Genomic DNA, 24,983 nt, shown 5'->3' on the forward strand with positions numbered 1-24,983 from the left:
CTGAGGAGCAGGACGTCTCTGTCGGTGGCAGTGAAGGTGACGGTGGCTCTCAACTTCTATGCCACCGGCTCCTTCCAATCCGCTACTGGGGACATTTCCAACATCTCCCAGTTCGCCGTGCATTGCTGCATCCGCCAGGTGACCAATGCCCTTTTCAAAAGGAGACGTCAGTTCATCTCCTTCTCCATGGCCCTTGCCAAGCAGCAACAGCGTGCAATGGGCTTTGCAGCATTCGCGGGCTTCCCCATGGTGCAGGGCGCCATTGACTGCACGCATGTGGCTTTGCGGGCACCTCTGGAGAATTCCGAGGATTACCGCAACCGGAAGGGCTACCATTCGCTCAACGTCCAGCTGGTGTGTGACCACAGGCAGCTCATCCTAGCTGTCAATGCCCGCTTTCCAGGCAGCAGCCACGATGCCTTCATCCTGCGCCAGACTTCTGTGGCAGACATGTTCCAGGCCCAGCCTCACCCACGAGGATGGCTTATCGGGGACAAAGGCTATCCTTTGTGTACCTGGCTGATGACCCCGCTCCGTGCGCCCAGCACCCCTGCTGAAGAGGGATACAACGACAGTCATCAAGCGACCAGGAACATCATTGAGCAAACAATCGGCGTCCTGAAGCAACGGTTCCGCTGTCTGGATCGTTCCGGTGGAGCCCTACAATATTCGCCGGAGCGAGTCTCCCATTTCGTAGTCGTGTGCTGCATGCTGCACAACCTGGCTATCCGCAGGACTCAGCCACTGCCACCAGAGATTGGAGGACCACCTGAGGAGGAGGAGGACCAGCACAGGAGGGAGGCAGAAAGTGCAAGGGCCGCCCGTCGCCGGCTTATTGAACGTCGGTTCTAGGCCCCCTCTCAGGGAATGGCTTGTGCCAATGTCAGCAGATGAATATAGCCGCTCCACAAGCCCTCAGCCGAGCAGGGCAACCAGGACTTGCCAAAAAAACCATGCACAGTGCAATTTAAGAACATTAATTTATTGCAAACCTCTGCCCTTCCCACATTACAACCTCATGTGGAGAAGCCCCCTCCAAAAACACAAAACTAACAGTCTCGGCCTTACAAAAACAAAAAAAGACACCAGTCTCGGCCTTACAAAAACAAAGAAAGACACCAGTCTCAGCCTTACAAAAACACAACTACACCAGTCTCGGCCTTTCAACAACCACAAAGCATTTGTGCAGACCTTCTACTTTTTGCCCTGCGAGGGCGATGCCTTTCGCATCCTTGCCTGGCCCCTGCCCGCCCTGCAGCTTCTCCTCAATGGGAGCCCAGTGGCTGCAGCAAGGTTGGGGGAAGGCTGCTGAGGGTCAGATGGCGAGACGGCAGATGCTCTTGGGGGTCGGCCTGCACCAGCTCTGGCCCTAGAGGGGCCGGCTGCTGACTGCTCCAACTCTGCTTGGGCGGCAGCAGTCTGTCCAGCGGCTCGTGGCAGCTGCAATGGCGGAGTGGCAGTGTCGGCTGCAGGAATGGTGCCAACCTGACAGATCGCAGGTGCTCCCTGGTCGCCTGATACATTGGCACACGCACGGGCCAGCACTGCAGCATGCGCAGCAAACAGCTGAAGAACAGACTGCTGGGCTGCTGCTGCGCGGCGAGTGCCCTGGCGATGCCTGGCTGATCCAGCGAGGGCGGCAGCAGTTAGTGCCCGTGTGGCCCTGGTCTGTGTCCGCATGACAACAGCCAGTGAATGGACGGCACGACTGAGCACTTGGCTCGAAGCCGCCTGTGCTGCCGCGAAGTCCTGCAGACTCCTGGCCTGTGCTGCACTGAATTGATCCAGACTCCTGGCCTGTGCTGCTCCAAATTGCTGCACACTCCTTGACAAAGACTCAATGGAGTCAGGTATCCTTGCCACTGCAGCCATGAGCTCATTGTGCCTGCGCTCAGCCTGGACGGCCATTTCCTCCAGGAGCCGCACCTCCTCTGCGCTCACCGTCGCAGGACTGGAGGCCGCACTCACCCTCTGGGGAGAAGTCCGCCGAGCTTCCCCACCCCTCCCGCGTTGCTGCAGCCCGCTGGGCCCCGGAGCTTCACTCTCCTCCGACCCTTCCCCCCGGCTCCCCTCCAGGGAAGACGTGTCCCCTTCATCGCCATGGGCTGGCGCGGCTGAGGGTGGCACTGATGGGCCGGCTTCCTCTTCTTCCTCCTCGAATTCGGAAGCGCTGACAGTGGCAGCTTGAGGGCCTGCCTCCTCACCTGGCGATTCACCATCTGAAAGCAGGAAGGCACAAGAGTAGCTTTAGAGTGAGGACAGGGCGGCAGCGAGGGAGGCATGAGTGCTGCCATTCACTGCATTGGTCGGACAGTGGCAAAGGATGCTGATCTGAGGCGCAAGTGGAACGAGAGAGATCAAAAAGGTGATGGCCTTACCATTGATGCCCAGAACAGGGTCGGCATCTCCACTGGCGACGGGGCCAATCAGCCGGCCTGCCATAATGCGCTCCACACGCTGGTCGAGGTCGGAGAGCTCTTTGACGTCAGGACGGCCTCCCCCGGTCTCACTTCGTTTCCGCCGGTTGTGCGCCACCTTGACCTGCAAGAGAAAGGACGGCCTCTAAGTACAGTGTGAAGCCCTGATCTTGTCTGCAATGCCTCCCATGGTCGAATAGCTTGGACAGTGTGAAGCCCTGATCTTGCCTGCAATGCCTCCCATGGTCGAATAGCTTGTACAGTGTGAAGCCCTGATCTTGTCTGCAATGCCTCCCATGGTGGACTGGCCCTGACAGTGTGAAGCCCTGATCTTGTCTGCAATGCCTCCCATGGTCAAATAGCTTGTACAGTGTGTAAAGTGCTGAATGTGCAAGTGATTTTCATGACAGTCCCATAGCTGCTGGATGAGGGCTGGCCATTAGGGCTTTCAGGTCCCTTTGCCCATAAAGTGAGGTGCACATGCAGGGATGAGGAGGACACTGGAAAGGGTACTCACCCTGACAACCCGAGTGAGGTCGTTGAACTTTTTCCGGCATTGCACAGGAGTCCTGGCAACCACGCTGTTGGAAGACACCCTGTTTGAGACCTCCCTCCAGGCTTTCCGGTAGGCGCTGGGCAGCGGCCTCTTGCCACCTTCTGGGAACAGAACATGGCGCCTGCGCTCCACTCCGCCAACCAGCACCCTCAGGTCACCGTCGCTGAAGCGCTGCGCTCTCTCCCTGGCCTTCTCCATAGCCCTGGGCGTTGTGCAGATGAAGCAGAAGTGGTCAGGCCTAGGTTGAGGGCTGCAGTGTGCAGGGCGTGGCAGGCAAACAAATCCACCCTCCCCCTTTAAGAGCTGACCGGCGCCAGAGTGTCTGCCGTCAATCAACAACTCGCCGCACCTGCGCTGCGCCCGGCCTCGGGGGTATCGCTCAGCACCGCCGGCTTAGCGCCTAAAGATAGTCGTGCATCGCCTGTTTTAGCGCAGCAGCAACCTCTTGGGGCGATGCGACTGAATATCGGCGAAGGTGGCGCGACTTTGCGCCGGGCGCAAACTTTAGCGGCCGCCCGACTTTAGCGCCCCAAAAGTGGCTATACTGAATTTCTAGGCCATAGAGTACAAAGGTGTGGAAATTATGATGAACCTTTATAAAACACTGGTTCGGCCCTAACTGGAGTACTGTATCCAATTCTGGGCACCATACTTTAGGAAGGACATGAAGGCCTTAGAGAGGGTGCAGAAAAGATTTACGAGAATGATTCCAGGAATGAGAGACTTCAGTTACGTTGATAGACTGAAAAAGCTGGGGTTGTCCTCCTTGGGGCAGAGAACATTAAGAGGAGATTTGATAGAGGTGTTCAAAATCATGAGGGGTCTGGACAGAGTAGATAGAGGGAAACTGTTCCCATTGGCAAAAGGGTCGAGAACACAGATTTAAGGTGATTGGCAAAAGAACCAAAGGCGACGTAAGAAAAATCTTTTTTACACAGCAAGTGGTTAAGATCTGAAATGCACTGCCTGAAATGGTGGTGGAGGCAGATTCAATCACAGCCTTCAAAAGGGAATTGCATAAGTATCTGAAGGAAAGAAATTTGCAGGGCTACGGGGAAAGGGCGGGGGAGTGGGACTAGCTGAAGTGCTCCTGCAGAGAGGTGGCATGGGTTCGACAGGCTGAATGGCCTTCTTCTGTGCTGTAACCATGCTATGATTCTATGATTCTTAAAAATAACAGGGAGGCTGAGGGTGAGCCGCCATTTGTGTGAAGCAAATGGCAGAGCAGAGTAAATCAATCAGCAAGTTATGCCAATTCGCAAATCACGGCGTATCTCTTCTTTTCCTAAACTTTCTGGTCAATTTGCACATTAATAATGGTGTGCGTCGTGAACTCGTCATTATTTATCCAGCAAGATTTGGGCACTTATCTCATACACAGCCTGACTGCAACTCCACCCATAAAACTGGCCATGCCCCCAAGTTTCAAATGCGAGCCTTGCAACCTCACTCCATCTTTGTCTCCTTCTAAGTATCTATGCTATGCAATCTCTACACTCACTCCTTCATTCTCACTCAACCTCCACTTGTCTCCCTCATTGCAGGAAAAGAGAGCTCTCAATAAAAGGGAAAGAGCCAGATTTTACGGGGCAGCTGAAAGCAAAGTCATTTTTCTGGTGTCTTACTGCAATTTTTGAGCTTTTTAAAAAATGTATCCTCATTGAGATCTGCACTGTATATTTGAATCCATTTTATGGCATCAGTATAAGTCACATTAAAAATTGAAAAGCATCCCCAATTGCAGGTTCTTGAACGTGCTGTGCCTAATGTTCATGAATGATGGTTAAACGAGATGAAACTTTAATTTTTTACTTAAAGAAGATATATAGGGTGTGAGATCTGCGATTTCCTTGGGCCCAGATTGTTTATGCTGATTTTTTGTCTATTTTTAGTTTAGGTGTATTCTAATGAGCTTTGTAGGAAATTTGAGTGTAGCTTGACATCAGCAGAATGGGCGTGGGAATGGGCGCACTTTTGGGTCTAACTTCCGGGTTGCGCCCACGGGAGAAAATTCCAGGCCAATGAGTGGTCCTTTTGACACGTCTTACAAGATTGAAGATGGCACATGAATACTACCTATTCACACACAGCCCTGCTGCTAGAGGCACTGCTCAGGAATAATACCCATTTATTTGTCTGTGTCACCCGCACTTTCACCGGTACCAGAATGATCCATGGCAAATTTCTGATATCAATAGAAAATTATGGAAATGTGGAACAACCATGTTTGGATTTAATTCTTGTAAGTAACCAATTTACGGTACCTAGTCTATACTTTCTTTGAAATCCTCTGAGACACTTTGCAGTGCTTTGTGTTTGCACTCAATTCGCATTTGAGGACCAGATAGACTGTGTTAAGGCTTTATTTTATTAATTTACGGGATGTAGGTGTCGCTGGCAAGACCAGCATTTATTGCCCATCCCTAATTGCCCTTGAGAAGGTGGTGGTAAGCCACGTTCTTGAACCGCTGCAGTCCGTGTGATGAAGGTACTCCCACAGTGCTGTTCGCGGGGGAGTTCCAGGATTTTGACCCAGCGATGATGAAGGATCGGCGATATATTCCCAAGTCAGGATGGTATGTGACTTGGAGCGGAACTTGGAAGCGATGGTGTTCCCATGCGCCTGCTACCCTTGTCCTTCTATGTATTAGAGGTCACAGATTTGGGAGGTGCTTGTGATGAAATATTTCCATTCATCACTGCCTGTGACTGAGATCGGTTTCAGTGTCATTTCCCTTCCCCCAGACCTCATTGTATCGTGTACTGGAATGTGCTGTATTGTATACTGGAATGTGCTGGAATGTGCTGTGTGTAGGGCTCCGCCCATACCTGGCCCCGTTTGTAAGCTAGCTTCAGTCTAGCCCCAATCTCCAGAAGGACGACATCTCTCTCGCTTACGTGTTTCGTTCTAAGTTAATAAAAGCCTTGTTTTGTTCTGCTACCTTCGAGTCTCGGAATTATTGAGGCACATCAATTTTATTAACTTATTTTTTCAACACTATGGATCAACTCCTGAAACCCGAACGTTTGGATTTGGATCAACATGCTCCGGACGCATCAGCACGCTTCGGACACTGGTTTGAGTGTATGGAATTCTTCCTGGACAATTCCGCAGCCGTCAAAGACGCTACGGACGCTGCAAGGATGAGACTCGGAATTCTGCGGAATTGGGTAAGCCACCGGGTTTACCCCCTCATCCAAGACGCCGAGACGTACCTGGCCGCCTGCGACATCTTAAAGGCGCATTACCAGCAGCCTACGAATGAGGTGTATGCTAGGCACCTGCTCGCCACCCGCGCACAGCGACCTGGGGAATCGGTGGAGGAGTTCCTAAGCACCCTGAAAATGCTTGGCAAAGACTGCAAGTGCCGAGATGTAAAAGCCGCGGTGTACACTGACGAGCTTGTTCGCGATGCCTTCATCACAGGCCTCAGCTCCACTTACATCCGGCAAAGACTGCTGGAAAAAACGGGGTTGGACCTGAAACAGGCTGCGGACACCGCGCGATCCCTGGATGTGGCCCAGAGAAACTCAGACGCCTACTCTTCAGCCCGCGCCGTCCACGCCGCCACGTGTGCACCGAGGGCGCCGCCATCTTGGAAGGCATCTTCCCCGCCCGACAGCCCGACACCGGCTGGGCCCCGCTCTCCCCCCAGAAGCCCTACGACAGCCGCGACGCGTCAGGGACCCAACTGCTACTTCTGCGGGCAGCCAAAGCACACCAGAAACCTGTGCCTGGCGAAAGGCACCACCTGCTTTAAGTGCGGTAAGAAGGGGCACTTCGGGAAGGTGTGCAGAGGGAACCCCGCCGGAAAACCCGCCACCGCCGCGTGTGCGCCGTGGGAGCGGCCATCTTGGACGCCATCTTGCCCGACCTCGTGGGGTCCACCATCTTGTGAGCAGACAGCGTGGACGCCATCTTGTATCGATCAGGGCCCTACAGTGGCATCGGTCACAGTGGACCAGACCAGGCCGCACCCGCTATCCAGATCAATGGTGGACATCGAGGTAAACGGGTGCCGGGTTAAATGCTTAATTGACAGTGGAAGCACGGAGAGCTTTATCCACCCAGAACTGGCACAACAACTCTCCCTAAAGGTGGTCCCTACTCAGGGTACCATCTCTATGGCTGACAAAACCCAGACATCGACCATTCTGGGTTACTGCACGGTACAATTGCGCGTTAACGGAACTGTATATAATAATTTTAAAGTATTAATCATGAAGAACCTATGTGCGAGCGTGATCTTGGGCCTGGATTTCCAGTGCAACCACCAAAGCATCACGCTCAAGTACGGTGGGTCCCAGCCGCCCCTCACAGTGTGCGGTCTGGCTACCCTGAAGGTAAAGCCGCCTTCGCTATTCGCGAACCTTACCCCTAACTGCCGGCCAATAGCGACCAAAAGCAGGAGGTACAGCTGGGAGGACAGGCGGTTTATCGCGACCGAGGTAGACAGGCTCCTGAAAGAGCGCATTATTGAACGCAGCAACAGCCCGTGGCGCGCCCAAGTGGTAGTGGTAAGGGGTAGCGAGAAGAAACGGATGGTGATCGACTATAGTCAAACGATCAACAGGTACACCCTACTAGACGCCTACCCGCTACCCCGCATATCAGAAATGGTGAACCAAATCGCCCAATACCGGGTGTGCTCCACCATCGACCTCAAGTCAGCGTACCACCAGCTCCCTATCAGACCAGAGGACCGCCCGTACACCGCCTTCGAGGCGAACGGACGCCTCTACCAATTCCTCAGAGTCCCCTTTGGGGTGACGAATGGGGTCTCGGTCTTCCAGAGGGAGATGGACCGCATGGTCGATGACCACCACTTGCAGGCAACCTTCCCCTACCTCGACAACGTCACCATCTGCGGTCACAACCAGCAGGATCACGACTCGAACCTCGAGAGGTTCCTGAAAACCGCACAAAAACTCAACCTCACCTACAACGAGGACAAGTGCGTTTACAACACCACGCGCCTCTGCATACTAGGCAGCGTGGTGGAGAATGGGGAAATCGGACCAGACCCCGACCGATTGCGCCCCCTACGGGAGCTGCCCCTGCCCAACACTCCCAAAGCCCTGAAAAGATGCCTGGGGTTATTTTCTTATTATTCCCAATGGGTCCCCAACTACTCCGACAAAGCCCGCCCCCTCTTGAAAGCATCCTCTTTCCCGCTCTCTGCTGAGGCCCACGCCGCCTTCAAAAGCATTAAGCAGGATATTGAGCGGGCCACGCTACAGGCAGTGGACGAGAAGACTCTGTGATAAAAATGATAACTTCCGGGAAGTTATGTCATCACTTCCTGTGAACTATGAACTATGAACTGTGTACATACCTCACTTCCTGTCATATGTCACTTCCTGTTGGACTGGTATAAATACTGGTCTGTTCAGTATTGTAAGAGGCTTCTACCAGAGGCATGGTAAAGACCTCTCTTGTGTATATAGTGTGTTTATAAGTTACTTAAAGCTTACTTTAAAGTTACTTGATGGTAAGTCTCCTTTTTCTTACATCAATTTAAGTAACTTAGTCTTTACACTGACAAATACTAGACCTTCAGACAAACTCGGAAGTTAAGGATCCAGGGAACCACCCATCATGGAGAAAATCCTTAGACCTATTCGTCTGGACTTGGACCCGAATACACCAGCAGCTGGCAGGGTATGGAAGCATTGGTATCGTACTTTTGAGAATTTTCTGGATGAATGTAAAGCAGATGCTCCTGCTAAATTGAAGATACTTGTCAATTATGTGACCCCAAAAGTGTTCGAATATGTTGATGACTGGGATAATTACGAAGAGGTGATTCGGGCACTTAAGAAACTGTATGCGAAGACCCCAAATGAGGTCTATGCTAGACATCTACTGGCCACAGCCCGACAAGGGCCAGGGGAATCAATTGACGAATTCCTGCAAGAACTTCGCAGGCTCAGCGTAGATTGTAACTTTCAGGCAGCCTCAGCTGAGCTGTACCGCCAAGAAATGATTCGTGATGCTTTCATCTGCGGGATTGCCTCTCCATTTATACGCCAGCGTCTACTAGAAAGTAAAACACTTGAGCTACAAAAAGCTTTTGACCTAGCTTGTTCACTGGATTTGGCAAAGAGAAATGCAGACCTCTATCAGCTGCCCAGATCTCGATCTGCTGCTGTAGCTGCAACCAGACAATTCAAGCGGTCTCAGGTGAACCCTATCATGGGGGAATCTAATTCTGATAATTCTGATGAAGAAGAGGAGGACGACCCCACTTTAGCAGCCTCTTGGCAATCTAGGAAGGAATGCTTCTTTTGTGGAGATGCTTTTCACCCTAGGAAAACCTGCCCTGCTCGCAATGCAATCTGCAGTTATTGCGGGAAAAAAGGACACTTTGCTAAAGTTTGCCTATCAAGGGCCTCTACGAGGGCCAATCCAGCTAAGGCCTACCGAACTGCCCCAATTAGGGCCTATCAAGATGCTCCAGCTAGGACCTATCAAGCTTCCTCTCGAGCTCTCTCCCGAAGAAGCACACCGAGAGTTTTAGCCACTCTCTGTGCAACGACACCGATTACAGCTGCTTGCCCACAGAACCTGTCTCATGCTGCCACAAAAATTTCAATTAAAGGGCATACCTTAGATGCCTTAATTGACTCAGGAAGTACTGATAGTTTCATTAAGGAACAGATTGTTGCGAAATTGAAACTACATGTCTTCCCATCGGACCAGGCAATTGCGATGGCCCAGTCATCACTTAATACCAGAATCTCCGGCTTTTGTGTTGTTGATATGACACTTCATGGTCGTATGTATCCCTCCACCCGACTTTCGGTGCTCAAGGACTTATGTAGTGATCTCCTCTTAGGGCTGGACTTCCAAAAACAGCATAAGAAACTCACCATTGAGTTTGGTGGATCCAAACCCGGACTTACTATTTCTAATATACCGTCTAAATTACCATTTTGTGCATTATCAGCAGCTTCACTTGATGAACCCTCATTATTTGCCAGTATTCCGCCTCAATGCCAACCGATAATAACGAAATCGCGGCGCTTTAATCAGGAAGACCAATCTTTTATTGCGGCTGAAATCTCTCGACTTCTAGCAGAGGATATCATTGAACCATGTTCGTCGCCCTGGCGGGCTCAAGTCGTCATTGTCAAGAACCCTCTAAAACCTCACAAACAGCGACTATGCATCGATTATTCGCAAACCATCAATCAATATACCGACTTGGACGCCTACCCATTGCCACGCATTGATGATATGGTTAATAAACTGGCCGAATACAAAGTGTTCTCAACTTACGATTTAAAAAGTGCCTATCATCAGTTACCCTTGAAGGTCTCAGATAAGCAGTACACAGCCTTTGAGCCTAATGGACGGCTGTACCAATTTCGTCGCCTCCCATTCGGGGTTACTAATGGAGTGGCTGTCTTTCAACGGGCAATGGATGGCCTGGTTAAGCAGGAAAACCTAAGGGACACTTTTCCCTATCTTGATACCATTACCATTGCAGGTCACGATCAACAGGAACACGACTCCAACCTCCAAAAATTTCGGGATGCCCTCCATCGCCGTAATTTGACCCTGAATGAATCCAAATCTGTTGAGTCGCAACCGACCATCAACATCCTTGGCTACTGCGTAGGCAATGGTATCATTAAGCCAGACCCAGAAAGACTTCGCCCGCTCCAAGAGCTCCCGTCACCTAAGAATCCGGCTTCTTTACGTCGGGCTCTCGGTCTGTTTGCATACTACGCTAAATGGATTCCTCATTTTTCGGACAAAATCCAACCCTTGCTGCATGCTAGATCATTTCCACTGGGAACAGCGGCTGTTGCAGCCTTTAACCTTCTCAAAAAACAGTTGGAGAAAGCGGCTCTTCACTCCATTGATGAGAATCTCCCTTTCGTGGTTGAATGTGATGCCTCGGAGGTGGCGATCTCGGCTACTCTGAATCAGGAAGGTCGTCCTGTAGCATTTATGTCCAGGACCTTACAAGGTGCCGAGCTACATTATCCTCCGGTTGAGAAAGAAGCCACAGCCATCATAGAGGCAGTACGGAAGTGGAACCATTTTCTAGCTCGCCAGCACTTTACATTGATCACGGACCAACGATCAGTCGCCTTCATGCTCGATAATCGAAAACGAACCAAAATTAAGAATAATAAAATACAACTTTGGAGGATGGAACTGGCCTCTTTTGGTTATACCATTCTCTATCGGCCTGGCAAGGAGAATGTGGCCCCGGACACCCTCACACGGGCATTCTGCTCCACTATGTCATCCTCCACTCTCATGGATGTCCACAATGGTTTGTGTCATCCTGGCGTTACGCGCATGCTACATTTCGTACGATCACGGAATCTCCCTTTTTCCACTGGAGATGTAAAGAAAATATGCTCAGAATGCCGGCTTTGTGCGGAATTAAAACCTCAGTTCTTCCGCCCCTCAGATGGTATACTCATACATGCAACCCAACCGATGCAACGACTTAGCATCGATTTTAAGGGCCCAGTGCCCTCTTCAACTCGGAACACATATTTGCTCACCATGATCGACGAATATTCACGTTTTCCGTTTGCCTTCCCCTGCTCCAATATGCTGGCGTCCACAGTAATCTGCTGCCTTGAGCAGGTATTTTCTCTCTGTGGCATGCCGGCTTATATTCACTCAGATCGGGGTCCATCCTTTATGTCAAGGGAACTCAAGGACTACCCCTCAGAACGGGGAATTGCTACAAGCAAAACAACACCATACCATCCCATCGGAAATGGGCAGGTAGAGAGGTATAACGGTATCATCTGGAATTCCGTACGTCTCGCTTTAAGATCTCGGGGCCTACCAGACCAGCAATGGGAAACAGTGCTTCCGGATGCATTGCACTCTATACGGTCCCTGCTTTCTACAGCCACAAATACTACACCTCATGAGCGGTTCTTTGGATTCCAGCGTCGCTCATCTCATGGGACATCACTCCCGTCATGGCTAACTACTCCTGGACCTGTATTACTCCGAAGATACGTTCGGACGTCTAAAAATGACCCTCTTGTAGACGAGGTCGAACTAACCGATGCCAACCCCACCTATGCAAACATACGATATTCCGACGGCCGAGAATCTACCGTATCATTACGGGATCTGGCTCCCTGCCCACCAGGACCTAGTGGGACATCGGGTGATGGCATTTCACCAGGAAACTCTTGGGACCTATCGGGTACCCCTCTCCAGGATCCTGATCGGACACCAACTAGCTTGGTGCCGGTAGAACCCCGTGCTCAAGGTTGCGACCCTCCCAGTACCGCGCATGAAAGTACTGATCCGCCACAGACCAGCTCTGCACCTCCCTCTGAACAGAGGCAGTCCGACTTTGAACCTATTGGGGCTCGTACTCGAAGCCATGATCTCCCCGACCCTTCACAGGGCAATCCAGGCCACACAGACTCTGACCAATGGCCAACCGCATGTAAGCGGACCAGCGACCCTCTACGACGGGAATCCAAACGGGTGCGACTCTTCCTTGTTCGGCGGCTGCGGACCAAAAGGTAGACCACAGCCTCCTAATCCTGCAGGAGGGAAGAATGTGATAAAAATGATAACTTCCAGGAAGTTATGTCATCACTTCCTGTGAACTATGAACTATGAACTGTGTACATACCTCACTTCCTGTCATATGTCACTTCCTGTTGGACTGGTATAAATACTGGTCTGTTCAGTATTGTAAGAGGCTTCTACCAGAGGCATGGTAAAGACCTCTCTTGTGTATATAGTGTGTTTATAAGTTACTTAAAGCTTACTTTAAAGTTACTTGATGGTAAGTCTCCTTTTTCTTACATCACACTCCATTTCAAGTGGAAAGTGATGCGTCTGACTTCGCCTTGGCGGCCACCCTCAACCAGGCGGGGCGGCCCGTAGCTTTCTTCTCGAGGACCCTCCAAGGGCCCGAGATCAGACACTCCTCCGTGGAAAAGGAGGCCCAAGCCATCGTGGAGGCAGTGCGCCACTGGCGCCACTACCTAGCCGGCAAACGCTTCACCCTACTTACCGACCAGCGGTCGGTAGCGTTTATGTTCAATAATAAACAGAGGGGGAAGATTAAAAATGATAAGATTCTTAGGTGGCGGATCGAGCTCTCCACCTTCGAGTACGACATCATTTACCGGCCAGGGGCCCTTAACGAATCCCCTGACGCCCTCTCACGAGGGATGTGTGCCAGCGCCACCGGGGATCGGCTACAGACCCTCCACAACGACCTCTGCCACCCAGGGGTCACGCGGCTGTTCCACTTCATAAAGTCCCGTAACTTACCCTACTCGATTGAGGAAGTTCGGTCCCTGACCAGGAACTGCCGCACTTGCGCTGAGTGCAAGCCTCGGTTCTACCGCCCAGATAGAGCCCACTTAATCAAAGCTACACGGCCCTTTGAGCGGCTCAGCTTAGATTTCAAGGGCCCCCTCCCGTCCGTCGACCGCAATGTTTACTTCCTGAACATTGTGGACGAATACTCCCGGTTCCCATTCGCCTTCCCCTGCCCAGACATGACCAGCGCCACGGTCATTAAATGCCTCAACAGCCTGTTCTGCCTGTTCGGTATGCCGAGCTACATCCATACGGATAGGGGGGCGTCCTTCATGAGTGAAGAGCTACGCCAGTACATGCTGTCCAGGGGGATCGCCACGAGCCGTACCACCAGCTACAACCCCCGGGGTAACGGCCAAGTGGAGCGAGAGAACGGGACAGTATGGAAAGCAGTCACTCTAGCTCTAAGGACCAAGGGCCTCCCTATCTCCCGCTGGCAGGAAGTCCTCTCGGATGTGCTCCATTCGATACGGTCGCTATTGTGTACGGCCACTAATACCACGCCTCATGAACGAATGTTTGTCTTTCCCCGGAAATCCACCTCAGGCGTATCCATGCCGTCATGGCTCTCCACCCCAGGTCCGGTACTCATGCGAAGGCATGTGAGGGGCCACAAGACGGACCCTCTCGTGGAGCCAGTACACCTACTCCACGCCAACCCCCAATACGCATATGTCCGGCACGCCGACGGAAGGGAGGACACTGTGTCCATAAAAGACGTCGCCCCAGCCGGCATCGACAACAACCATGGCAATAGCGGCAACGACGATCACAGCAACTCTTACCCACCCACTACTCTTTCACCACCCCCGGAAGAACACCGACCAACGGCACCCCCACCAACTACCCCTTCAACAACCCTGGCGGCACCCCCGGCAGAGACCCAGGAGGCTACCGGGGACACCCAGCCGACACCCGCGGCACCGCAACAGCCACGTCGGTCGCAGAGGACTATCAAACCCCCGAACAGACTAAATCTATAGAAGGGGTGAATGTGATGAAATACTTCCATTCATCACTGCCTGTGACTAAGATCGGTTTCAGTGTCATTTCCCTTCCCCCAGACCTCATTGTATCGTGTACTGGAATGTGCTGTATTGTATACTGGAATGTGCTGGAATGTGCTGTGTGTAGGGCTCCACCCATACCTGGCCCCGTTTGTAAGCTAGCTTCAGTCTAGCCCCAATCTCCAGAAGGACGACATCTCTCTCGCTTACGTGTTTCGTTCTAAGTTAATAAAAGCCTTGTTTTGTTCTGCTACCTTCGAGTCTCGGAATTATTGAGGCACATCAGTGCTGTCGAAGAAACATTGACAAGTTGCTGCAGTGCATCTTGTAGATGGTAAACACTGCAGACACGGAACGCCAGTGGTGGAGGGAAAGTATGTTTAAGGTGGTGGATGGGGTACCAATCAAGCGGGCTGCTTTGTCCTGGATGGTGTTGAGGTTCCTGAATGTTGTTGGAGTGATGTTGCACTTGTCCAGGCAAGTGGAGAGTATTCCATCACACTCCTGACTTGTGCCTTGTAGATAATGGAAGGCTGCAATCATGGAAGGAGAAGCATTGTACAATGAATTTTGTGTACTCCGTGAAGTAATGTCAAAGCTCCAGGACATAGAACATGTACATCAGGTGGGCCAAATTCTTCTCCAACTGCAAGTGTCCAACTCTTCAAAAGAAGCTGGAGCATATACAAATGGTGCCTATGAGCAACGCTTCAGTGGAAAGAGTGTTCTCCATAATGAAGAATCTGTGAATGGACAAGAAAAATAGGATGAGAGCTGACCTTGTCAAGGCTGATCTCTGTGTTAAAGTCAACTTCAAGAAATTAGGTAGTGAGTCCCATTCACCTTTGAAATGTGCACACTCTTTGCAATCTCTTGGCTGTAAACCAAGCTGCTTATGAGTTCAGTGCTGGTCACTTTGTTCTTCCAGCTCTTACCTAACATGCTCCGTGCATAGCCTAAACTGAAAGTAACTCATTAGTGGTTCAAACAAAAAAATAGTCCATCCTATCTGAAGAACCATTTATTAATGGCCTTATTTTCACAGGATTACTGCAGTGGGGGTGTCTGTTGTGCTCTAGTTACAAAAATATGTACTAGTTAATTTCTTGTGGTGTTGCTCAATTTCACAAGACAGGCTGAGAAATATCTTCCAAAAGTGACCGGGACAAGCAAAGTTTTGACATGTGTTTCTTAAGCTCAAAAATAGCTCCCAATCAAAATATATACAAATAAAATCCACAGATGCTTGTATTTGAAATGAATCACTGGTCCCTTCCTCAGAATTCTGGCCATATACAATGTCTATATTCTGGGGCTGTTGTATCAAAATAAGCCAGGCTATTTTCTGTGAGGAAACCTGGTTTTTTAACCCCAAATGTACAGTAACAGAATGAAAGGAACCACAATCGTGATACATTATCAACAAAATCACAACTACTGGAGAACAGATTAGTCATTTTTGAGAACATGTTCTAAGCTCCATGGAAAAATTCAATTCGTAATATTTCAATTTCAACTAAATCTTTTTGGGGATCATCTCTATAATGTCTAGTTCTTCTTTGGAGTTAACACTACATTGTCACTTCACTGCTCATCCTTGTATTTGTAAGATCTAACAAGTCTGTGCATTTTCAATTGTTGCATCCGTACAGAGTATTGCTCCCTTCTCATGCTGCTTGTTACCCCTGTATTTCCACAGACACACATCTGTGTCCACCTTGGGTACATCCACAAAGGTTAATCAGTGTTGGTCAACAAGCAAGCTAAGGGAAGTTCAGTCCAAGGACCCAAGCAACATAGCTCATCAATGGGTGAAAACTCTTCAGGTTGATTTCCTTTTGAAGCGGGTTGCCCCCAGTTAAAATGCAACATTCTCTGTTTTGAAAGTGGACCTGACTGGATAACAATATTCCGTAACAATAATGTGATCCAGTACCACTTATGATCCATTCCAAGCCATTACTAATTTAAAGGATCTTCATTTATTTCCTCAAGAGTTATACGACTAGTGCAGCTTTCCTTGTTGAGGTTGCGCTTTGTCATTTCTGATGTCACTACCATCTTCAGTTCATGCATTCTTGACTACAGGGTTCCTATGTTGTCCTCATAAATCAAGTATATTAGTTCTTCTTTGGGTCTGCAGAAGAGGTGAGTGACTGAGTTCTGCAGTTTACACCCAAACCTGATGAGAACATAAGAAATAGGAGCAGGAGTAGGCCAATCGGCCCCTCGAGCCTGCGCCGCCATTTAATAAGATCATGGCTGATCTGATCCTAACCGCCAATCTACTATCACAGAACCATCTCCTGAATTAGACACACGAAATAGGAGCAGGATCAGGCTACACGGCCCCTGGGCCCGCTCCGAACCTAGACTCATGTCCAAATTCCTGCCCGCTCCCCGTAACCCTTAATTCCCTTTTACTTCTAGGAAACTGTCTATTTCTGTTTTAAATTTATGTAATGATGTAGCTTCTACAGCTTTTTGGGGCAACATATTCCATGGACCTACCACCCTCTGAGTGAAGTAGTTCCTCCTCATCTCAGTTTTGAAAGAGCAGCCCCTTATTCTAAGCCTATGCCCCCTAGTTCTAGTTTCACCCACCATCGGAAACATCCTCACCGCATCCACCCGATCCAACCCCTTCACAATCTTATATGTTTCAATAAGATCGCCTCTCATTCTTCTGAACTCCAGTGAGGCTTGGGATTTATTTATTGTCTTTGGCTGCAACTTTAGATCCCTGGAGGAAGGAGACCCCACATCACTCCAGGGTCAGATCGTACTAGCGCTACAATTGCAGTGTAACCTAATTCACAATAGTCGTGTGGATATAAGCAGACTATGTGCAGACCTAGGTCTTATTGTAGATGAACACGGAGAGCTATGTTTCAACAATGCAATTGAAGTACTGTGCCATGTCATTAGATGATGATCTCAGTGGAATAGTACAAAGTCTTACTGATACTTAAGCTGTTGCTTATCTTCAGTACCTTAATACTTCTGGCTCAAAATGGTGGCTTGGCACAATGAAGCTCCACCATTACAACAAAAGAAGTAGTCCATTATTGCTTTGGCTATTGCAGTTACCTATGGTGAGCTAGAAGATATCCCACTAGCCACATTATAAAATAATCCAGGGCAGTCAATTCAATTGAATCTTTTGAATCATAAAGTTGGCTCCTTATTGCCAAATTAAGCTGTCTTTTTTCAAAAGGATTCATTGTTATGAAGCAAATACATTTGTCTAGATTTTCTAATCAAAGATTAATTTAAAATTGTTCAACTGTTTTCAAAATTTCCATAACGGTAGATAACATTTAGCATATTTTTGCCGTGCATTGAATTGAATTATTAATGCAGGGACTCAATTGAAAGAAAACTAGCACAGAGCACTGAACAAAAAGATATTTTTTGCAGAAGAGATTGTAATTCTAAAGCATGCTGTAATTTTCAAGATTGGATTGGCAGCTTATCTATTTAGTGGGGTTGAATGGAAAGTGGGTGGTTTGAGTCATTGTAATTTAATGGGAATATAAATGGGATGGGGTTTGGTCCACTGAGATTCTTTATAATGAGAGTAAAGGGGATCCCATTGGGATTCTGTGCAGTGACAGTGAATAGGTTGGGGTTTAGTTTATTGGGATTCTGTACAATCGGAGTTGGGTTGGTATAATAAAGTTAAGTGCAATAGGAGTGAATGGATGAGGTTTGGTTCACTAGAATTCTGGCCAATGGGAGTGAATTGAAATTCTGTACGTACTACTAAAAGTTTGAGTTTTTGTCGAGCTGCACTGTCTCTCAGTGGTTTAACAGCAATTACCCTCAGTATACTTTATGTCCCTTATGAACCAAAAGCTGTTTCTTTTCTATATTCCGACTTAACAGAGGTGTGCACCTGACGGATTAACAGTTACCCCACTTGTAGTTTACTTGGATTTAATGTTATGTGGCATCATGCTACCAAATTATATTCAATATTACTCACACAGACCAGATTGTACCGACTAAAGTAACTGAAGTATTTATTTACAACTAAATAGAAATATGAAGCACAAGATGAGAAAGTCCATAATGGGTAAATTGCCCTTTGTTAGAACATCTTTGCATCAAATCCAAAAGTTTTTTTTAATGAAGACATTTGTCATTTAACAGATGGTGAATTCAGTGCATTTTGTCTTTTGGTAAAACTCTCTGTAACAGTGTATTAGTTTGCAAAATAACTTTTTATTTGAAGCAGAGATTGAAACAGAGCCTTACAACAATAACAACTTGCATTTTAATAGCGCCTCAAACATAGTAAAATGTCCCAAGGCGCTCCACAAGAGCGATTGTCAAACAAAATTTGACACTGAGCCACATAAGGAGATATTAGGACAGCAGCTTGGTCACAGAGGTAGGTTTTAAGAGCGAGGAGGAGAGAGAGGTAGAGAGGCAGAGAGGTTTAGGAAGGAAATTCCAGAGCTTAGGGCCGAGGCAGCTGAAGGCACGGCCGCCAATGGTGGAGCGATGAAAATCGGGGATGCGCAAGAGGCCAGAATTGGACGGGCTGGAGGAGATTACAGAGATAGGGAGGGGCAAGACCATGGAGGGATTTGAAAACAAGGATGAGAATTTTGAAATCAAGTTGTTGCTGGACCGAGAGCCAATGTGCATCTGATAATACCTCCAAATTCAACATTTGCAGTCCAGTTTCCAAATTCAGCATTTAAACTACTACCACACTCTGCAAATATTTTTAATTAGTTTTCAGACAACTTTGATCATATTTTATACATGTTTACAATTGAGAATAGCTGAACCAATGTCACTGAATACAGTACTGTGTATCCTAACAGACATGATCACTTTTCATCATTGCGCCATACACAAATCTAGATGATAGAATTATCTATTTATTTCCTTCCTGTCAAAAACCGTATACTGTTTCACTGAAGGAAGCAAACCAATTTGATCTTTTGATCATAAACGCACAGTCTGATCTTTCTGTAAATGAAACCAGTAATTCAAGCTTTGTGACGTATACAAATGACTGGGAAAAGGATTACTACGTCACAATTCTATTTATGAAAAATAAATCAGGAGAGGTCTGGTCCATTGGAATTGTGGAAAAGGCAAATGAATGGAACGAGGTTTATTTCACTGGAAGTTGAGCTGTTATATGACCACCACAGAAGAATGGCTTGCTATATGAACAACATTCATGACTGTCAGTCACTTGAGATGACAATTCAAAAGTCGTGAAAGCAACAATACTAAATGATGTCTGGGTCTAAGCTTTTCATAAAAGGACAACGCAGTAGTACACCATTGACACAATATGGTAAATCGAGGGCTAAGTCAACCCGGGTCACTCTTTCAAGCCTTCTTGTGCCCAGATACTGTATAGCATTAGCAAAGGGTTAGGATGGTTGTGGTGGCCTGACCATTCCCTCAGCTGCACAGCACGGGGGAAAGAAGATTAGTTACTGTGTATTAGGAATGACAGTGTTAATGAATGAAACAATTTTTTCTACCGCTTTCACTCAATACCAGCATCAAGAAGTCCTATCATATCAAATATCCTTGTTTCTGGAGAAGCAGACAGTAATGATCAGAAGAAATAGCAAGGTGAGGAACTGAACATTGACGAGGAAAGGATAGAGTGGTTGGGCTTGGCATGCTGGGGTCCTGCATGCTGAGTGTCAGCTGTATGAGGAGACAGACTTTAGTGGACCTGCTTTGAAATGGAAGCTAGTACAGCACTAGGACTGTACTGAGAGTCACTTAACTTTTAGTACATAACAATTGAAGGTAGTTTGGGGAAAATGCAAGAGTGATGTCATGAAGCAATTATTTGGCATTGTATCCTGCCCTTGATCATGTGGCAACAGCAGTAACATCAACAGTGGGACCTCAGTTACGCAGACCATAGAAGCCTCCCACCAATGCCTCAGCTAGAGGAACACTTAGTAGTAGTGCACATAGACCAGTGATGTTTCTGACCAAGTTCACCCAAAATGATAGACATTAGGTAACAATGAAACCAAAATTCCTGCCCTCTCACAGGGAAGTTCATGACACGCAAGGAGAAACACTCCGCCAAAACACATAAAGGAAACTTTCGATTTACTGGCACCTAAATAACCGGCAATCTCGGTTAACCGGCAAAATTCAGGAGTAGGTTCAGGTAAGTTTTACTTCATATTGTACTTGCCTTCCTCGATCTGTTGCTGTGCAAGGGTGTGGCTGCAGCTGTTGCTAAGCTACAGAGACGTTTGGAACTTGTGCCATTGTTCTGAACCTGTTGCTAAGCAACAGGGTTTGCTGCTTTATACGGAGCTCTCAGCTCTCCGTATCTTTTACTATAGCTTTCGGTTATCTGGAATTTTTGATGAACCGGCACCACGTCGGTCCCGTCGGTGCCGGATAAAAAAAAGTTTCCTGTATCTCACTAGCACTAAATCACTTCATAAGTTGAATTCACTTTTAATCTATCTTGAAGCCTATGGATCTTTCATTGTGCAGAAGAACATCAGTTGTCCAAAAAGCAATCAACCTGTTTTCTGAGATGTCTCCTGTTGGTGCCTAGAAGGACCCTGTGACATTGAAATTTGAGGTGACTTTTCGGTGCCATTATAAGTGCATTGAGATGGCTGTCCCTATAATGGCACACCTGATTCACAGCCTCTCTGAGCCTCCTCATGCACTGTTCCTCCACCATGCCTACACAGTTCATAGAATCATAGAAATTTACGGCACAGAAGGAGGCCATTTAACCCATCGTGTTTGCGCCGGCCGAAAAAGAGCCATCCAGCCTAATTCCACTATCCAGCTCTTGGTCCATAGCCCTGTAGGTTACAGCACTTCAAGTGCATATCCAAGTACTTTTTAAATGTGATGAAGGTTCCTGCCTCTACCACCCTTTCAGGCAGTGAGTTCCAGACTCCCACCACCCTCTGGGTGAAAAAGTTTCTCCTCAACTCCCCTCTAATCCTTCTATCAATTACTTTAATGCCCCCTGGTTATTGACCTCACTGCTAAGAGAAATATGTCCTTCCTATCCACTCTGTCTAGGCCCCTCATAATTTTATACACCTCAATTAAATCTCCCCCCGGGCTCCTCTATTCCAAAGAAAACGACCCCAGCCTATTCAATATTTCCTCATAGCTAAAATTCTCCAGTCCTGGCAACATCCTCGTCAATCTCCTCTGTACCCTCTCTAGTGCAATCACATCTTTCCTGTAATGTAATGACCAGAACTGTACACAGTACTCTAGCTGTGGCCTAACTAGTGCTTTTTACAGTTCTAGCATAACCTCCCTGCTCTTATATTTTATGCCTCGGCTATTAAAAGAAATGATCCCGTATGCCTTCTTAACTGCCTTATCTACCTGACCTGCTACCTTCAGGGATCTGTGGACATGCACTCCAATATCACTCTGTTCCTCTACACTTCTCAGTATCATACTGTTTATTGTGTATTCCCTTGCCTTGTTAGCCCTCCCCAAATGCATTACCTCACATTTCTCCGGATTGAATTCTATTTGTCACTTTTCTGCCCACCTGACCTGTGCAATGATATCTGCAGTCTGCAGCTTTCTTCCTCACTATCAACCACACAGTCAATTTTTGTATCATCTGCAAACTTCCTAATCATGCCCCCTACATTGAAGTCTAAATCATTGATATATACCACGAAAAGCAAGGGACTTAGTACTGACCCCTGCAGACTCCACTGGAAACAGCCTTCCAGACACAAAACACCCGTCGACCATTACCCTTTGCTTCCTGCCACTGAACCAATTTTGTGTTGAACTTCCCTTGGATCTCATGGGCTTTTGCTTTTCTGACCAATCTGCCATGTGGGGCCTTGTCAAAAGCCTTGCTAAAATTCAAGTAGATTACATCAAACCCTCTACCCTCATCGACCCTCCTCAAAAAATTCAATCAAGTTGGTCAGACACGACCTTCCCTTAACAAATCCATGCTGACTGTCCTTGATAAATCTGTGACTTTCTAAATAATGATTAATATTGTCCCTCATAATTTTTTCCAATAATTTGCCCACCACCAAGGTTAGGCTGACTGGCCTGTAATTACTCGGTCTATCGCTTACTGCCTTTTTAAACAACGGTACAACATTAGCAGTCCTCCAGTTCTCTGGCACCATGCCTGCAGCCAGAGAAGATTGGATAATGATGGTCAGAGCCTCCGCTATTTCCTCCCTTGGTTCTCTTAACAGCCTGGGGTACACTTCATCCAGGCTTGGTGATTCATCTACTTTCAAAGATGCTAAACCTCTTAATATTTTCTCTTGCACTATGTTTATCCCATCCAATATTTCACACTCCTCCTCCTTAACTACGATGTCTGCATCAACCCCCTCTTTTGTGAAGACAGACACAAAGCATTCATTATGAACCATACCCACGTCTTCCGCCTCCACACACAGGTTACCTTTTTGGTCTCTAATAGGCCCTACTCTTTCCTTAGTTATCCTCTTGCTCTTTATGTATTTATAAAGCATCTTTGGACTTTTCTTGATTTTACTTGCCAATATTTTTTCATGCTCTCTCTCTATGCTTTCCTAATTTCCTTTTTAATTTCACCCCTGCACTTTTTATTCTCCTCAGTATCTGACAAGCAAACAGAAAGGACTAGATTTTCCTGGGCCCACCAGAGACATGTTTGGGCAGGAATTCCGCCCACCCGCATCATCCCACCAACGCCTGACTGCATTTTCCTTTGGGGGGCCTTATTTAGTATACAAGGCAGAGAACATAAAAACTGACTGTAAAAGCTTTTATAGATATGTGAAGAGAAAAAGATTGGTGAAGTCAAGCGTAGGTCCCTTGCAGTCAGAATCGGGGGAATTTATAATGGGGAACAAAGAAATGGCAATCCAACTAAATACATATTTTGGTTCTGTCTTCACAAAGGAGGACACAAATAACCTCCCAGAGATGCCGGGGAACATAGGGTCTGATGAAAGGGTGGAACTGAAAGAAATCAGTATTTGTAGGGAAATGGTGTTAGGAAAATTGATGGGACTGAAGGCCGATAAATCCCCAGGGCCTGATAATCTACATCCCAGGGTACTTAAGAAAGTGGCCCTAGAAATAGTAGATGCATTGCTGGTCATCTTCCAGAACTCGATAGACTCTGGAACGGCACCCATGGATTGGAGGGTAGCGAATGTTACCCCACTATTCAAAAAAGGTGGTAGAGAAAAGGCGGGGAATTATAGACCGGTAAGCTTGACATCGGTAGTGGGGAAAATGCTAGAGTCCATTATAAAAGATGTAATAGCAGAGCACTTGGAAAGCAGTGACTGGATCGGACAAAGTCAACATGGATTTACAAAAGGTAAATCATGCTTGACTAATCTACTGGAATTTTTTGAGGATGTAATTGGTAAAATAGATAAGGGAGAACCAGTGGATGTGGTGTATTTGGACTTTCAGAAGGCTTTCGATAAGGTCCCGCATGAGAGATTAGCGTGCAAAATTAAGGCACATGGGATTAGGGGCAAGGTATTGACTTGGATAGAGAACTGGTTGGCGGACAGAAAGCAAAGAGTTGGAATAAATGGGTCATTTTCCAAGTGGCAGGCAGTGACTAGTGGGGTACCGCAAGGATCGGTCCTAGGACCCCAGCTAATCACAATATATATTAATGATCTGGACGAGGGAATTGGATGTAATATCTCCAAATTTGCAGATGACACAAAGCTGGGGGGGAGGGTATGCTGTGAGGAGGATGTCATGAAACTCCAGCACGATTTGGACAGGTTGGGTGATTGGGCAGAAACATGGCAAATGCACTATAATGTGGATAAATGTGAGGTTATCCACTTTGGTGGCAAAAACAGGAAGGCAGATTATTATTTGAATGGTAATAGATTGGGAGAAGGGGAAGTGCAAAGAGACCTGGGTGTTCTTGTACACCAGTCGCTGAAGGTAAGCATGCAGGTGCAGCAGGTGGTTAAGAAGGCAAATGGTATGTTGGCCTTCATAGCAAGAGGGTTCGAGTACAAGAACAAGGATGTCTTGCTGCAGTTGTACAGGGCCTTGGTGAGACCACACCTTGAGTATTGTGTGCAGTTTTGGTCGCCTTACCTGAGGAAGGACGTTCTTGCCATGGAAGGAGTGCAACGAAGCGTCACCAGGCTGATACCTGGGATGGCAGGAATGACGTATGAGGAGAGATTGTGTCGATCGGGCTTATACTCACTGGAGTTTAGAAGATTGAGAGGGGATCTCATCGAAACCTATAAAATTCTGTCAGGCCTGGACAGACTAGATGCAGGAAGGATGTTTCTGATGGCCGGGGAGCCCAGAACCAGGGGTCATAGTCTAAGGATAAGGGGTAAGCCATTTAGGACTGAAATGAGGAGGAATTTCTTCACCCAGAGAGTGGTGAACCTGTGGAATTCTCTGCCACAGAGGGCGGTGGAGGCCAGTTCATTAAGTATATTCAAGAAAGAGTTGGATATATTTCTTAAGGCTAAAGGGATCGAGGGATCTGGGGAGAAGGCAGGGACCGGGTACTGAATTTGGATGATCAGCCATGATCTCATTGAATGGCGGAGCAGGCTCGAAGGGCCGAATGGCCTACTCCTGCTCCTATCTTCTATGTATCTAGAGCAGAAATTGTACTCCTGACTGGTTGTCTGCCACTGGGA

The sequence above is a fragment of the Somniosus microcephalus genome, chromosome 17, assembly GCF_052327205.1.
Source record: "Somniosus microcephalus isolate GS21.2 chromosome 17, FLI_Smic_1.0, whole genome shotgun sequence".
Classification (NCBI taxonomy): Eukaryota; Metazoa; Chordata; class Chondrichthyes; order Squaliformes; family Somniosidae; genus Somniosus; species Somniosus microcephalus.